This window comes from Lissotriton helveticus, chromosome 7, assembly GCF_964261635.1.
Source record: "Lissotriton helveticus chromosome 7, aLisHel1.1, whole genome shotgun sequence".
NCBI classification, from domain to species: domain Eukaryota; kingdom Metazoa; phylum Chordata; class Amphibia; order Caudata; family Salamandridae; genus Lissotriton; species Lissotriton helveticus.
In genome coordinates this window covers 1,736,303,623-1,736,320,052 of record NC_136068.1, presented here as the reverse complement: position 1 = coordinate 1,736,320,052, position 16,430 = coordinate 1,736,303,623, and the positions used below count along the sequence as shown (strand labels likewise).

Sequence of the window (16,430 nt, the reverse complement as noted above, 5' to 3'; positions counted from 1 at the left end):
GGTATGCCTAATGGTAGGGTTTTGATCCTGCCGGTTGGTGACATCTGCGAGGGTCTTCCCGGGATGATTGCATGCCCTGTCCATGTTGTTTAATATTTAATAATGGTATCTATACCTACGGAGCATCCAGAAGAAATAGCATGACACTTTGGTACTGTGCGTGAGCACCCTGCCCTATAAGCTCTAAGACACTGGTTCGGGCCTGGCCTTGGAGGCATGAATGATCTGAAGTTGTTTTCATTAAAATATAGGGAGTAGGCAGCCTTTGAAATAAAGGCGATTAAGCAATAACAGCTCTTTAATTACGCTCCGGATTGTGGCAGGAGTCTAAAGAGAAGGCCTCTTCAGTAGCGCACCACACTGCAATTATTAACTCCCCACGGAAATACGCGGCAGCGCAAGATCAGCAGAGAGGACATTACAGATTTAGGCATTTAACAGGAATATTGGCAAGCTATGAGTAACAAGATTGTAATCAAGAAAAGTATCCTTGCAGCAGTATAGCCGCGAGACGCTCCCCTTTCTTTCTTCCGTTTATGATGCTATCCTCAGATTCATTAATTCTGTTCTTTTAAATGCAGCGAGGACGTGGATGCCCGACGCTGCCACGCTCCGTTCCGGCCAGTGCAGTATGTATGGGCGGAGGCACTTACCGCAGCCGCTTCCATTAACGGAGCAGGGTTGCTAGAAATTACCCACCCACTCGCCTCCTTACAAAGTACTGCGGCACTGGGCCCGGAAGTACTTCATCACGGGAAGGGGGAACAAGCGTGGCCGGCAGCGCAGCCCACGAATTGGATATTAAGCAGTGGTCGAAGTGGGGAAAAAAAGTAGGGGAACTGTGGGCGGAGAATCAGAGGGCGGGAATAACCTGAGCATTGGATCAGTGGGCGGAGTTAGAGGTGTGGCCAGGATGCGCAAAACATCCCAATCTTTAGTATTTGTGTGGCATTTCACTGACCAGTTACAGCTTATTATGTTATGTAATTCAACCAATGGATACACATGATTATTTAACGATTAATATGAGCTATTGACATTAGAAACATATTCCACTTTGTGAATTTATTTTAATCAAAGAATGTCCCAAAAATGCTTAAAAGCGGAAGCACGAGCCATTTGTTTCCGAGCCATGGAGTTTCTGTCGTCAGTAATATACACAGAGGCAATCAATTTTACGTGTGTAAATGACTGTATAGGAAATGTTACATAAGACAAAGGACTACAAGGTGTAGGAGTCACATGATAACCATACTAGTAAACAGTATAGTTTAATAGTGATTGGCCTGGAGAAACACAAACTCAGAATGTAAAACTTAATACCTTGATTGGGGGTTCTCTTTAAAAATAATTATTGATTTGTATAAAAAATAACACTTTTTGCAACATTAGGATAATCAATGGCTTAGGGGAAAAACCATAACGCTCTAGTTTATACCTTGCAGTTTGTATGTAGCTCTTAGATGAAAGTTAATAGCTCACTGTTCTTTGTTAGGATTTTAACTTATAAACTGCAAGTAGCAAAAGGATCTCACTGACAAAAGCAGTAACCAACTGACCTATTTACAATATGTGGACTTTGTGATGGGCCTGGTACATTTTCTTTGCAGCAGGCACATTAACCCTCTGCGCTATCTTTCCATGAGTCAAAACTTCCACTGGACAAATCTCCGATCTCGCTCTAGAAAGAAGTTTATTCATCAGAGTTATCATGACATTTTTATTATTGCCGAAAGTAGCGGGCGGCCAGGAAGGAGGCAGCATGTGCTTTTAAAACCATAATATACGACGCCCCCACTCAAAGTCTAAACATCAACAGAGGCAACCCACCCACCTGAACCAGGGGCAGTAATTAAGTATTCCGAACAACAGTTCAGGCAAATAACAAATCACAATTCAAACAAAATCAATTTAAGCAGCAGAAAAGATTTTTTGACATGAAAAGGAAGAAGGAGAAGGGAAGGGGAAAACAAAAAGACCAGGAGTCAAGAGAGAAAAAATGTAAATCAAAACTGTCAACAAATAAATTGGAAAAATATCACAAATTTATTATAAATAATGCGCTCAATAAATAATTGCTGGTTTTTAAAATGCAAAACATATACAAAAACCAAACAAGTGGCAAACAATAATCGTGTTATATAAGAAGGGATGCAACATATACAGAGATTATGTGCCCTCTACAATTCATATGCCACATATTCGTCGACGGCGTTTCTACCGCAGTCAGAAATTGCGGTCATCATCAGGACAAAACAGTTGGAAGAGCGTCAGAGATCTGAAAACATAAATACAATAATATTTATTTTGGACTCCCTTGGAAGAAGAGAAAAAAACGGAAAGAAGGGAGTGGGGGGAAGATGTTTAAAGAAAATGAAAGAATTAGAAAGAAACTTTACTTCAATCGTGAGTTTTACATAGACACAAGAAAATGTCATAAGAGATATAACTACCATATCCCTTTTGGTGAAATTAACCACCACCACCAATTTGTGCAAGAAATTCCTTAAAACATTCACCTGTATTAAAACCAGAACAGAGCAACCACAGTAAATCTTTGCGAGCTCACAATAAATTCCAATATTGAGTGACTGCAAAAAAGAAAAACTCAATAAGATTGACAGCCCTACTCGAGAGAGTAGTGTATAATATGCTAATCAAGGGCCACTTACTTAAAAAGTGTATCGAATTCACACAGGGGTAATATTTTCTGTCTGTTTGTACATAGATGTATTAGTGAAACGGAAACTTAATCCTCAATTCTAGATGCGTCAATCAATTTGGCACCCAGCAATAAGTCTGCGACAAAACAAGGGGAGGGGGGGGCAGAGAAGAAGGGGACTGTCACTTATACTGGTTTATATGCAGAAATAATCACAAATTCATAGGACCTGGATCTGATAGCTTACATCATACAGCCTGTCCTATCAAAAAGTTCAAAATACACTCGGATTACCCGGGGAACAATCTAAGTTAGACAAATATTAGCGAGCCCCGAGGGGCTGCAAAGATCATTACCGCACCGGGAAGACATCAAGATCACCCCGTCACCTAAGGAATACTGATGAGCCCATAAGTGTATATATTCATACAGGCCAAATGTTCCCATTAGCTACATGTCATGGCAAATAGAAAGTTATACGTTAGTTGGTGGACAACCGGGCAATGTAACCAAAAATTAAAAAGGGGAAATATATTAAATAGTCCGACCTGTGGTAACTAAACCACCGTGCTGGAGAATTAAATCCGCAATAGTCTTACCCGTAAATCACCGCAGATGGACATCATTATTTACAGATGAAGGGCACTTCTATGGGGGCTTCTTACGCCCCCAATTTCGCTATACTTTTTGTGGATGATTTCGAAAACAGATTTATTTATGATTTGACTGTTAATCCTTACTTTGACTGTATACGTCATTGGCGAAGATACATTGATGACATTTTTTTCATTTTGACCGGGACTGAGACCGATTTAGCCTTGTTTTTGGACTGGTTGAATCTCTGTTCCCCTGACCTGAAGTTCACCTCCACCTGTAGTAACTCGAATGTAGATTTTCTTGATTTAACCATCTTTCCATATGATGGCAAATTATCGACAACATTGTTTACAAAGCCCACCCCCCGAAACACTCTATTGGAGTATTCAAGCAATCATCCAAGGGGACTGAGGGACGGTTTGGCCTTTGGACAGTTTTTACGCATTCGGCGAAATTGTTTTTTTAAAGAAGACTATTTTAAAGAGGCGGAAATTCTGTCGGCAAAGTTGAGACAGCGTGGATATCCCCGCAGATTAGTCAAATGATCTATGAAGAGAGCATGGTACAATCACCATGAGTTTCTTCTAACACCTAAAAAGAAAAAAACAAACAACCGTATTCCCTGTGTTACAACTTTTGGAACACAGAGTAATAAAGTTGCATCAATTATCAAAAGACACTGGCCTTTAGTGGTTGCGACGGGTATCACACATGAGTTACCTTTGTTCTCATACAAAAGAGGAAAAAACCTCCACGATCACCTTGTGAGGGCTGCTCTCCCTAAACCTGCGACCCCCAGTCTAACTTCTCTTTGGGGACTAAACAAACTTCTTGGACACTATGAGTGTGGAGGTTGCTAAATGTGTGATTCTAGTTTAAATACTAAACAATTTACACATGGCAAAATTGTACATAATCTCAAGGATTACTCCAATTGTAACACTCAAAATGTTATATTGCGTTTTGGTGTCCGTGTGATTTAATTTACATTGGACAAACAACCCCAAAAAATCAAGTCACGTCTGACCCAACACAAAAGCCGGATTCGCTGCCAGACTGAAAATGCACCGCTAGTATCCCACTATTTGGAATACAAACACGCTCCATCTGATTTTCGCAGGCAGGTCATTGAGGTTGTGCATGTCCCCGACAGGGGTGGCAGCATTACAGGGATCATGAATAAAGCAGAATGCCGTTGGATGTTCCACTGTAACAGTATAAATTCTGGTCTAAACTCCATTGAAGAGTGTCATTCTCTGACTTATGGATGAATACATTTAAAAGTTGGGGTCTGTATTATGTATATCTTTGTACGACCATGACTAATAGTGATGCACATTCATGTTTTTCAGCTTTTTTGATTTGTACATATATTTATTTGTATGACTGACACCTTGTTAAGATTGTATATCTGATTGTATTAGACTATGGAAATTGCCATCTTTTATATACTTTCTAACCTTGTTGAATCTTTGCAATTTTGTAATTGGACTCCTCTGCAAGAAACAGTACTTCTTTACCACACTGAATCTGTTCTCTCGCTAAATCACTGTTATTCTTTATTTAAACCTTTACTTGATTTATTGGTTCCTGTATTTTCACAGTCTCGATACCTTTCCATCATGGCAGGTACTTTAGTGAGGGTCATTTTGTCCCTTTTCTATCGATACCCGGCTTTATGCTAGTAGCCGGTTTTGGAACTTGATGAATTTCAGGGTAAAATTTGTTTGACAGTCCCGGAATTGCTTGCAATCGCGCTACACTGTCTTGATTAATCTTTTTGAAATATGACGGGTGTTTCTATTAAAATACGATGTCCAAACACCAGTCTAACATGGCGGCCATTCTTTGAATAACCGGCATAGTCCTTTTGCTATGTTGTGTAACGAGCCCTTTATAAACCGGCGTGTCAGCGTGCACGGATTTCCGTCCGACATTATTGCGGCGATCTGCGGTGATTTACGGGTAAGACTATTGCGGATTTAATTCTCCAGCACGGTGGTTTAGTTACCACAGGTCGGACTATTTAATATATTTCCCCTTTTTAATTTTTGGTTACATTGCCCGGTTGTCCACCAACTAAAGTATAACTTTCTATGTGCCATGACATGTAGCTAATGGGAACATTTGGCCCGTATGAATATATACACTTATGGGCTCATCAGTATTCCTTAGGTGACGGGGTGATCTTGATGTCTTCCTGGTGCGGTAATGATCTTTGCAGCCCCTCGGGGCTCGCTAATATTTGTCTAACTTAGATTGTTCCCCGGGTAATCCGAGTGTATTTTGAACTTTTTGATAGGACAGGCTGTATGATGTAAGCTATCAGATCCAGGTCCTATCAATTTATGATTATTTCTGCATATAAACCAGTATAAGTGACAGTCCCCTTCTTCTCTGCCCCCCCCCTTGTTTTCTCGCAGACTTATTGCTGGGTGCCAAATTGATTTACGCATATAGAATGGAGGATTAAGTTTCCGTTTCACTAATACATCTATGTACAAACACACAGAAAATATTACCCCTGTGTGAATTCGATACACTTTTTAAGTAAGTGGCCCTTGATTAGCATATTATACACTACTCTCTCGAGGAGGGCTGTCAAACTTATTGAGTTTTTCTTTTTTGCAGTCACTCAGTATTGGAATTTATTGTGAGCTCGCAAAGATTTACTGTGGTTGCTCTGTTCTGGTTTTAATACAGGTGAATGTTTTTAGGAATTTCTTGCACAAATTGGTGGTGGTGGTTAACTTCACCAAAAGGGATATGGAAGTTCTATCTCCTATGACATTTTCTTGTGTCTATGTAAAACTCACGATTGAAGTAAAGTTTCTTTCTACTTCTTTCATTTTCTTTAAACATCTTCCCCTCCTTGCCCCCTCCCTTCTTTCCTTTTTTTCTCTTCTTCCAAGGGAGTCCAAAATAAATATTATTGTATTTACGTTTTCAGATCTCTGACTCTCCTCCAACTGTTTTGTCCTGATGATGACTGCAATTTTTGACTGCGGTAGAAACGCCGTCGACGAATATGTGGCATATGAATTGTAGAGGGCACATAATCTCTGTATATGTTGCATCCCTTCTTATATAACACGATTATTGTTTGCCACTTGTTTGGTTTTTGTATATGTTTTGCATTTTAAAAACCAGCAATTATTTATTGAGCGCATTATTTATAATAAATTTGTGATATTTTTCCAATTCATTTGTTGACCGTTTTGATTTACATTTTTTCTCTCTTGACTATAAATAACTGGATGCGACTCAATTCAAATTACACACTAGGCAAGAGCAATATGCTGCCTAAAAGAAAAGGTAACAACATCCTGGAAAAAGCAAACACTCAAAAGGAAATAAAGATTTAATAAAGCATGTTAAATGTAAGCAGGAACATGGTGAACTTAACGCTTTTACAGTCATCATTCAGAAATCAACAAGTATTTTTGCCTGAAAAGTTAAGGACATAACTACAGGGCCCAGAAAGGACCCATTTCAATGTACACTGCTTATATGCTTACAAAACGTAAGCAGTATGGTTTCAAAAGACCACATTTGTGAACACAAATCCGCCGTACACATTTTGTTTTCCAATCCACCAATCAACCAGGTTTTACAGTACCTCCAGGCAGGGCCGGTCCTAGGGTTTTCGGGGCCCTGGGCAAAAGGGAATGTGGGAGGCCCCTGAAATCTACATAAGTGACACCTTCTGATCTCAGGGAAGCTGCTTTGTGCAGACTCCGCTTGGGCCGCAGCTCCTCTTCTCAGCCACCCCAAGCAACTCTTGTACAGCCCATTTCAAACTGAAGGTGTGAGAATTGCTTGGGGGCTGAGTTAAACCTGTTTGGGCTAAAGTGCTGACAATGTGCGCCCTTCCGAGTCTCTGAACTGGCTGCCTGAGAGGTGTACCCTCCCCTAGGCCTTCCCACACCATCCCTTAGAGGCCCCAGGAGGGGGGCCCCCCTCCCATGAGCCTGTTTGTGAAGCATATCTTTCATTCTGATCGGCAGACATACACGAGGACTAGTGGGGTGTTAATTGCCATTGTGGGGGGCCCCATTCTGGCAGGCAGAGTGCCAGGCCCTGGGCAGCTGCCCACACTGCCCAAGCCTAGCGCTGGCCCTGCCTCCAGGTAGGAGGTACTGGAGGAAAACAATGCCGTTCAAAGGAAGACAAGAAAACAAAAGTAGCGCTTTACTGGCAAACTCTGTAAAGTGGCGCTAATGTGTTGGGCTTTGAAAAAAAATATCTGGCCACTTTAAGAACACTCCATCTTGCTTTATTTAATTATTTTTCAGAGTTTTAACATTTTATTTCCGAGGCTGCACTTTGGAATAGAAAAATGTCACAGCAAAAGTGTTTTTCTTTTTTGCATCCATTTCACAGGGGTACAAATGGACGACAGGAAGAGACGGTGAGAACCATTTCTTGATTCATGATTTTCGGAAAAGTGAGAAGGAGTTAGACAGAACGAGAGGGAATAGGAGTAAGAAAGAGGGGGCAGCTGCCAGCGGCAGAGCAGAAGCGGACACCTTCCTTGTCTTGTCTGGGCAGGAAGTAGGAGACAGAGACGGAGACCTTTTCCTTCTCTGCTCCCCGCCCCTCCACGAACAGAATATTTCTGACGTCCAAGGACGCATGTTCATAATAAACAAGCATTTACAATGCAATGGTTTTGCCTTTGACAAAGTTAGAGCTATTGGCATTGTCAATGACAAATGTTTTATTTATGTGTTGGTTTTAAAAACAGATAAATTAATGGCATTGTCATTTACTATGCCAATAGCGTAATCTCACGCAAATGGACGATGGTTACAAAAAATTTCGAAAAGTGCTCTATAGAATCGGGAGGAGTCTGGGAGGGATAATGAATAGAGATAGAGCCAAGAAGGAAAAACAAATTAGGGTGAGAGAGAGTGGTGCATTGGAGAGAGTTAACAGTGTGTTGAAGGGAGAGTGAGTGACGGGATGAGAGTATGAGCAGAAGAAAGAGAGGCAGTGAGAGAAGGAGAGTGTGGTGAAAGGGAAGAGTGAATGACGGGATGAGAGTATGAGCAGAAGAGAGAGAGGCAGTGAGAGGAGAGTGTGGTGAAAGGGAAGAGTGAGTGACGGGATGAGAGTATGAGCAGAAGAGAGAGGCAGTGAGAGAAGGAGAGTGTGGTGAAAGGGAAGAGTGAGTGACGGGATGAGAGTATGAGCAGAAGAGAGAGAGTCAGTGAGAGAAGGAGAGTGTGGTGAAAGGGAAGAGTGAGTGACAGGCTGCCGAAGATCACACGCGGTCCCTCGCCTCACGATTGGTTTCCCTGTGGCTCACATTACCCAGAGCAGTGTGTATTGTAAGACTATGATTGGGTGAAATGCACTCTGACTAACAGACAGTGACCTAAAAAAACCAAGCATTTGCAATGCAATAGGTCTCGCATTTACGCGAGTTTAAGCTATTGGCATTGTAAATGACAATGCCTTTTATTTATGTTTTAAAAACGAAAACAAAAATAGAAGGCATTGTTATTTGCAATGTCAATAGCTGAAAGTCGCCTAAATGTGAGACCTATTGAATTGCAAATGCTTGTTTGGACGGGAAGGACTATAACAGAGTTGGAGAGAGTCCTCCAAGATGCCAGTCACATGTGGCAGATCTCATCAACCTTGAGGTGCATATCCTCTTTGTATTGTGCTGTTTGGTTAGGAGGATTGATGGCAATTGTCTGTGTGTAGCTGAACCATGTGGCCGTTCCCGTTTATTCTGGTGCTAGTTAGCCAGTCTAGACGTCTTTCACGAGGCTCATCGAGATGGTATAGCATCCATCTAGCCTTGCCTGATCAGAGTAGGCTCTGGCAATTCTTGTGGTGGAATTTCAGCCCCGCAGTTCTGAGCACACTTTTGTTTTTGTTTTGTTGAGATAAAAAATAAAGCCTGCAGTGATCATACAGTCAAACGTATGCTAGATGCCCTCATGTTAATGAAATCACTAGAAGTACGTTTTACATAATGCAGACACATATAATGCTGTACCTGGGTCCCATCAGAAACTAAAATCCAGTCTCACCCTTATAATATTGTGGCTAGATTATGTAAATGACCAGTACCTAAAAGTCCCACGCTTTCTACTGCAAAACTACATAGGATGCAATTCACTGCTGTTCTATTGGCCTAAAGAAACTGAAAATGGGAAGCTTCATTTATGCAATTGTTAAAACAAAAAAATGGATGCGTCAGAAATCCCATTGTGATTTACATGGACAATCTCCTGGCTAGAACAGGCAACCTGCTGCTGAGGAAAAAGCATGTGCCATGTGGATGTGAAGGTTGAGCACTGCTGGGGGGATGTGGAGGCTGATCTTCTGAAATAGAGTTTCCTTATAGTCCTTACACGAGCAAGGGTGGTCCAAGAGATCCACAGTGACAAGCTGGCCATCAGTATACATGTTTTAAACACAATACCTGGGAGCTAACAACTCTTTTTATGCAACGGTCATTGTTTCTATTAGTATGGATACTAGCCACCTGTTACAATGCACTGTGCCAAAATCCTGGTCACTTGGAGGAGCTGATGAAAATGTAAGCACTGTGCGCAGCGTAACTACCTGGAAAGTGTAGTGCATTTCTGCAAAGTCCTGGATGAGGCTATGCAGCTAGGGTGTCCAACACAGTTTGACATTAGGCGGATGACAGATTTTCAGTATGTACACGTATGATACATTTACATAATGAAGGCAACTGGTGGCAATTTACATAATCTGTGGAAATCTTGAAAATCTGGCATGAATCAGGTATATTCTGGCCTAAATTGGACACCACTTTCCTGGACGATACACCTGGGTGACAGACGGATGGAATGGTGGGTGGGTGGGTCTAAATTTTCCGGTTTTCAAACCCTTAAGTTAGATTTGTAATTGAAAGACTCCGGAGGCCTCCACTGCTAACCACGGAGGAGCTCAGACCGGGACAAGGGACCCTCGAGGCAGCCCGAGCGGATGATCTTAAGCTGTTTGCAGAGCTCGGATTGCAGTACTGGCTGCACCACGAATCTGACCTTCCATATGCGCATGCGCACGCGAGCCCCCTTCCGGTTAAGTCTTCAAATCTGACATACACCTACATTCTCTGTACCCATTTCTTAAAATTCTCAGAGATTACGTAAAGAAAATCCGTTTTAGTAACAGCTTTAAAAAAAATCATTTTAACAAGCAAGAAGGAACACGCATCAGTGTGAAGCTTTGTCTAACACCTTTTATGAGCATTAAAAACAGATCCGACAGCTATTTTAGGAAACCATAACATGGAATACAGTGGGAGGCAGAGAACAGCTTGGTTGTGGTACGCAACTATTTCAGATGAGATGGAAAGTTTAATTCTCCCCAGTGAGCTATGAGAAGCTGTTAAAGCATCCCCCATAGTATAATCGGGAGTGCTCGATTTAAATCTAAAGTGCTGAGGCCTGACACTCTTCTTAGGAACCCACCACCAAGGCTGCCGCACAAAGATTTGGTAAAGCGGCAATGCTACCCTTGGTTCTGGCTAAACAATGCATCGTAATCAAGTACCTAGAAGTTGGATAAAAGATGTTGATGACCCTTTATGAGCTGGACCAGAAAGAATAAGATTGATCCAGACCTTACGGGCTGCAGGTTATTGAACATGCAGTACTGTATGCTGCTGATCATAAGTCGCTGTGAGAAGAACTGATGGTCTTACACAACCCAGCTGTAGGGCCGGCTATGCTTTTGTGAGATACTGAGAACTATCTTCACGCTGCTTTCGAAAATGTACACGTAGACCTATTCAGGTCAGTTGAAACTCAAAAGTGTGCATTACATTATCCAGATGACTATGCGTTACTATTGTGTTCCCAGAGCGTCGTGCCATTTAGATGCATTGCTCTGGAGATAAAGAAGTACAAAAGGTAAACACAAAGGCATTCTTCATCTATGCACTTAGGAATTGGAAAGATTTCCTCAGACCCATAAGGTTCGCCCCAACCTTGCTCTATGTTAGGAAGTAGGGGAAGAGACTTTTTAAAAGAACCCCACATCACAGTGCAGTAACAGCCCACTCTCACTCCCAGAAACCTCTCCGTTCACAGGTTGAGAGCAGGTCCGGCCTGGAAACCAAAAACAGCAAACCAGCCCTACACTGTGGGATGACTCTTAGAATGAGACCTACGGGGGCATGGTTTGTGGATGTCAGTCCACCCTACTCCCAGGCAGCCCACCACCACCGGAGAAAACCCAGTTTGCATACAGCGCTCAGCTCTGTTCAAGTGGCACGTGCATACATTGTGCAGTGTCTGCCCTGTTTTCAGTTAATGAGAATATTTGAAAAATAAAACTAAATAAAAAAGTTTATATATTTTTTTCAGTTTGTTGTTTTGAATGTATCAGTATTCAGAAGTGCCACTTTCGAAAGTGCACACACAAAGGCCCCAACCTTCGGGGGTTGTGTGTGCTCAACGATGCTCACCAGGCAGGTACTCATTTTATTCAGGTAGGATGAAAGGCTGCTCCAGTTTGGTCGAGATTGGAATCTGCTTTCCTGCACTTCCGGAACAGGTTTATCGCTACAAGAGTGAACCAGCTCACTTTCAGAAAGTAACCCACTGGTGCTTTCTCAAAAACGTCACCACAGGGCGGATGTTTCCTTAACTGTGCGCGCAAAGTGGACCACTGGTTATCAGTTTCAGTCTCAGACGGATGAGGCTATTCACATAAGAGGGTGGAGCAGGCAGGTACAGGCGCCCCGTCGGCTTTGCTAACTGGCTTCTCATCAAACGACACTGATTGCCCGTACAGAACATCATAAAGATTGTGCCTAAAAGGCAAACAAACAGCCAAGCCTTCAAAAGACCGGTCTACGAACACATACTTTAGAACGCGGTCTGCTCGCGATGATGTCACACCCTCGCCTGGTAGGAAACATCCCATCTCACCAAAGCGTTTGAATTCTTTTTATTTGTTTTTTTTTCGTGTTGGCTGAGCACGAGACCAGATTCTCTTTGCAGCCAAAACAACCGTTAGAAGCCTACCTTGTTGATGAAGGAGACGAACTGGTTGTTGAGGCCTTTCAGCTGCTCCTTCTCACGGCCCCGAGCAGGAAGGCGGGTGCCGGCAATGCCGGACCAGATTCGGGGGCGTTCCCGGCTTTTGGCTGACGTAGCGTGACATAGCCAAAAGCCAAAAATTCTCGGGAACGCCCCCGAATCTGGTCCGGCATTGACGGACAGGCCCGTCTTCCAATGGCTAGCCTCCATTTATGGAGCTAGCCAATGAAAGACGGGGGCGGATTCCCAGCCCCATACTATACTCATTAGGTTTTCACCTAGCGAAACGATGCTTTTGCATCGTTTTCGCCAGGCAAAACCTAAAAAGTAGGGGAACGGAATCTACAGAATTAAAGAAGTAGGGGCACGCCGTGCCCTGCCGTTCCCGCCCACTTCGACCACTGATATTAAGCACGTATTAATGCCTTGCAGTCCAATTCAATAGACCATGCTATTGTCTGGTTGTTAATTCAGCACTCGCAAGCTGTAACTTAGTCTGTTGCACTCCATTTATCTGGCTCCGCCATGTGCATCTTTTACTGTCATTCTCCAAGAAAATCGTTTCAAGATAGAATAGACAAAGTCTTCTTTTATCCTCTTACAAAAGCTGAATTTCAGTCCCTCAGCAGGTTAAACACACGCGTCTTAGGCTGCTGCGCACCGGGCTGCATCCATTTCTTTCTCCTGTCTGTGTCCGAAGGAATCTTGCGCCACATGTTCACAGAATCTCACGAGCCCCTCACTTGACAAGAAGCAGAGAACAGCGAGTAAACTGCAGATTTTGTGCGCCGTGCTCTCCTGTGACCTGGGTGGTGCAAACAGTTAAACAACACTCTTTCACGTAATTAGGGAGTTGTGTTGGTCAGACCGAAATAAATGACCCCAGGTTAAGCGCTCCCAATTAAATACTGATTTCATTACCGCATTGTGTACGGCAAATGGTGCCATAAGTGTTTTGAATTGAAAGTCGGTTTTGAATGTTTCCTCGTGCATAGCAACTGGTGCTTAGCTAGGGGTTCGCAATTGAAAGTGATTCGGATTCCCCCATGTAATGCAGCTTGGAGGCACGCACAATGAAGCGTGAGAGCAATGTTCCTCTGAGAAGGCAACTGGAGCTCTGCTGTGCGTTTTCAATTGACAGGGGGGGTACGTGACTCAAATAATGCACCAAGTTATACGCTAGGCGCTCTCAATTCAGTGATTTCAGTGCTCCTCATGTACTGCAGTGACTCAGGTAATGCAACCAGTTATGCGCTAGGCGCTCTCAATTCAGTGATTTCAGTGCTCCTCATGTACTGCAGTGACTCATGTAATGCAACCAGTTATACGCTTGGCGCTCCCAATTCAGTGATTTCTGTGCTCCTGATGTACTGCAGCTGGTGCGACCTAAGCGATTTAGATTGAGGGCTGGGATTTCAATGTTCCTGCTGTAATGCACTCTCATAACAGGCCTAATTTCAACGTACCGCACGTAATACAGGTGGTACGATGCTAAGTGCTCTCAAATTACAGTTTGATCGTAATGCAATAGCTAGGCTGGATTCCCACAATAAAACGGCTGTGTTAAAATTAATTATTTATTTATTTATTTAATTTCTTTATTTCGGCCAGCGGCCATAAAAGACACACATATATACATTCATTAGCTCATACATTTAGAACATAATACATGCGTAAAATCAATTAAGACAATAATTACAAAAATAGGATGTAAAATTAATTCTCACCAGTTAAATCAAAAACATAGTTCATTCAGCGGAAAAATACAATTTTTAGCAGCAAAATTCACTATTTAAAGTCTATCCATCTTCAGAGCACCTGTCCCATTTTCTTTCGGACAATAAAAACTGAATGAAGAAACCTACTGATACTGAATACGATGAACTGTGCAGTATTAGTTTTTAGGATCCTGTATGCTGTAAGACAAGATCTAGTGCCTAAAAGAGCACACATTGGTTTGAGCCATCTTTTTCGGGCTTTCAGGTATGCTTTACATATAAACAGCATATGGACCTCATTCTCCTTACATAATTCTGAGCACATAGGACATCTCTCACTTGTACTATTAGGACAGTCCAGTTTTTTATTTGTCCAACGCTCAGTATTGGAATTCAGCATGAGGTTCCCATACCTGAACTTCAGGAAGAGAGTCTTGGCAAGGGGAGGCTCTATTTCATCCAAAAACGATTCAAAACATGGTTAATTAATTATTAGAAACACCCAGCCTGCGCATGCCCCTCTAGTCGGTCACAACGGGTTAGCTGTGGGCATGTCACTGCGTTTGCAGCTCTTCTCATAGGGATCCAAGAGGGGAGATGCACCTGGCCTGCTCCTTCAAAGGTTGCAGTTGTCAGGTCACCTGTATATCGCATCAATATAACGGAAAAGAGGTGATGCTGGGCAGATCACTTAATCTCCAGTGCAGGAAATATGAAGTGACATCCCCCCCCATCATGTAATGAAAATGAAGGGCAAGGGTTGGCGCTCTTATTGAAAGTCAGCTTTCAATGTTCCTCATTTAATACAACAGATGTTATAACAAGCTCTCACAATAAAACTTCTAATAGCATTTGGTATCAAAGGGCTAGTCGGGGCAATTTGTTGCCACCAGAATGGGTGAACCATGGGTGTTTTTTAGGGCAAAACGTGACTTGCCTTACTGTTGGCATCACATCTGGACGCGCTCATTGAATGTCGGATTTTCAATGATCTTTATGTAATAAAACTAATGCTATGCTAGCCTCTCACATTAACACGTATGGGTAAGGACCATTCACGGTTAAATTGAGTATGGATCGGTTCACAAGAGACACAAATTATATATTCAGCCTAATACGTACTGTAGGAGTTACGCCTAGCATGTTACAGCAATTGATTACAAGGTTTGAGGTCAGTCCTGCGAGGCACTGGCCTCGGTGAGGTCGCTCAAATACATTATCAACACTTACGAAGTCAAAGCAGTACATCTCAAGCCTTGATGTCACACCTTCTAGAGTACCTCCGCACGCAGGTGCAATTACGCATATGGATTAGGGGTCTGTGGCAGAACCATCAAGGCACCAATTATAGGTACACATGTGTTGCAGAAGTGCGTTATTTCACGCAGTGCTATGACACCGGTCCGCGTCTACCCGTATGCGTGGTATGCCGGTCATTGTCACACGGTATCTATACACCCTCGTGCGCATACACGTATGCACAGTAATTTATTGTGCCACACAGTACCTCGGCAACCATGTTTGGGCAACTGTGCAGTGGATGGCCGTGTGACATCACACGGTAACGTTCCTCCCCCTTTTGCTTGTACCTGTCTGTGGTTTGTCACGTGGTGTTTCTACACCCTGTGCATGAACACTTATATAGTGTGACATCCACGTGGGTGAAGAGGGGTGGTCAGTCTCATGAAGTAGGGCTGGCATGTGTACTGTATCTTTTGACTCAAAGCCAAAATCATTTGTGTTTGTTTTCATTTATGTATGACCAGATCCATGGCGGATACCTGGGAAGTGCTCCACACCGCAACAACTGCAAGAGGTGAACAGCCAAGGGAACCGGCAGATCCAGAACGTGAGTGGCAAGCGACGGCATCAAGTGTGATGGGCGATCAATTAAGGGCTCAAGAGGTGCCAACACTGAGTTGATTGTTTATAGGTGTGTTAACCATAGGTTGTGCTAGCCGCAGTAATGTAGCAGTATGTTGCTTCACAGGCACCTTAACACCCCTTGTCGGGAAACAGTATTCTACCTTAACGGCGCCTGTGCTTGCGGGTACCACCATAGTGGACACTGCAATGGTTAGGACATTCCATAGTGGAGCATAGTGGTCAGGTGTAGGTGGTTCACGGACTTCATGATAGGCTTATGGGAGATCTTGGGGCCTCTGGTTCCCCGGGGTAACCTTCCAATTACACCAACAATAAGTGTCAGTATCTGGGGTGACGTGTCTTATCGGGCACAGCGTGATACAATCAATTGTGCCCAGTTAGTGCCCCCATGGTGGTATGGTGGTATATAGGTACGTTACCAATTGCCGTAGTAATGTAACAGTACGCTGCTTTACAGGGGTGTGCCTTGCCAGCTTGGCCAAACCCAGGAGTAATAGGTGTATGAAACACCTCAGCACCCCTTGTTGG

The 16,430-nt window shown here is 43.0% G+C and overlaps 1 long non-coding RNA gene across 1 annotated transcript; it reads left to right on the top strand.

Moving 5' to 3' along the window:
* Positions 1–5,178: 5,178 nt before the first annotated feature.
* LOC144767661 (uncharacterized) lies at positions 5,179–6,422 on the top strand. The gene is made up of 4 exons (XR_013598300.1): positions 5,179–5,224; positions 5,683–5,809; positions 5,891–5,962; positions 6,210–6,422. It is a non-coding gene; the product is annotated as an uncharacterized LOC144767661 (long non-coding RNA).
* The last annotated feature ends 10,008 nt before the right edge of the window (positions 6,423–16,430 follow it).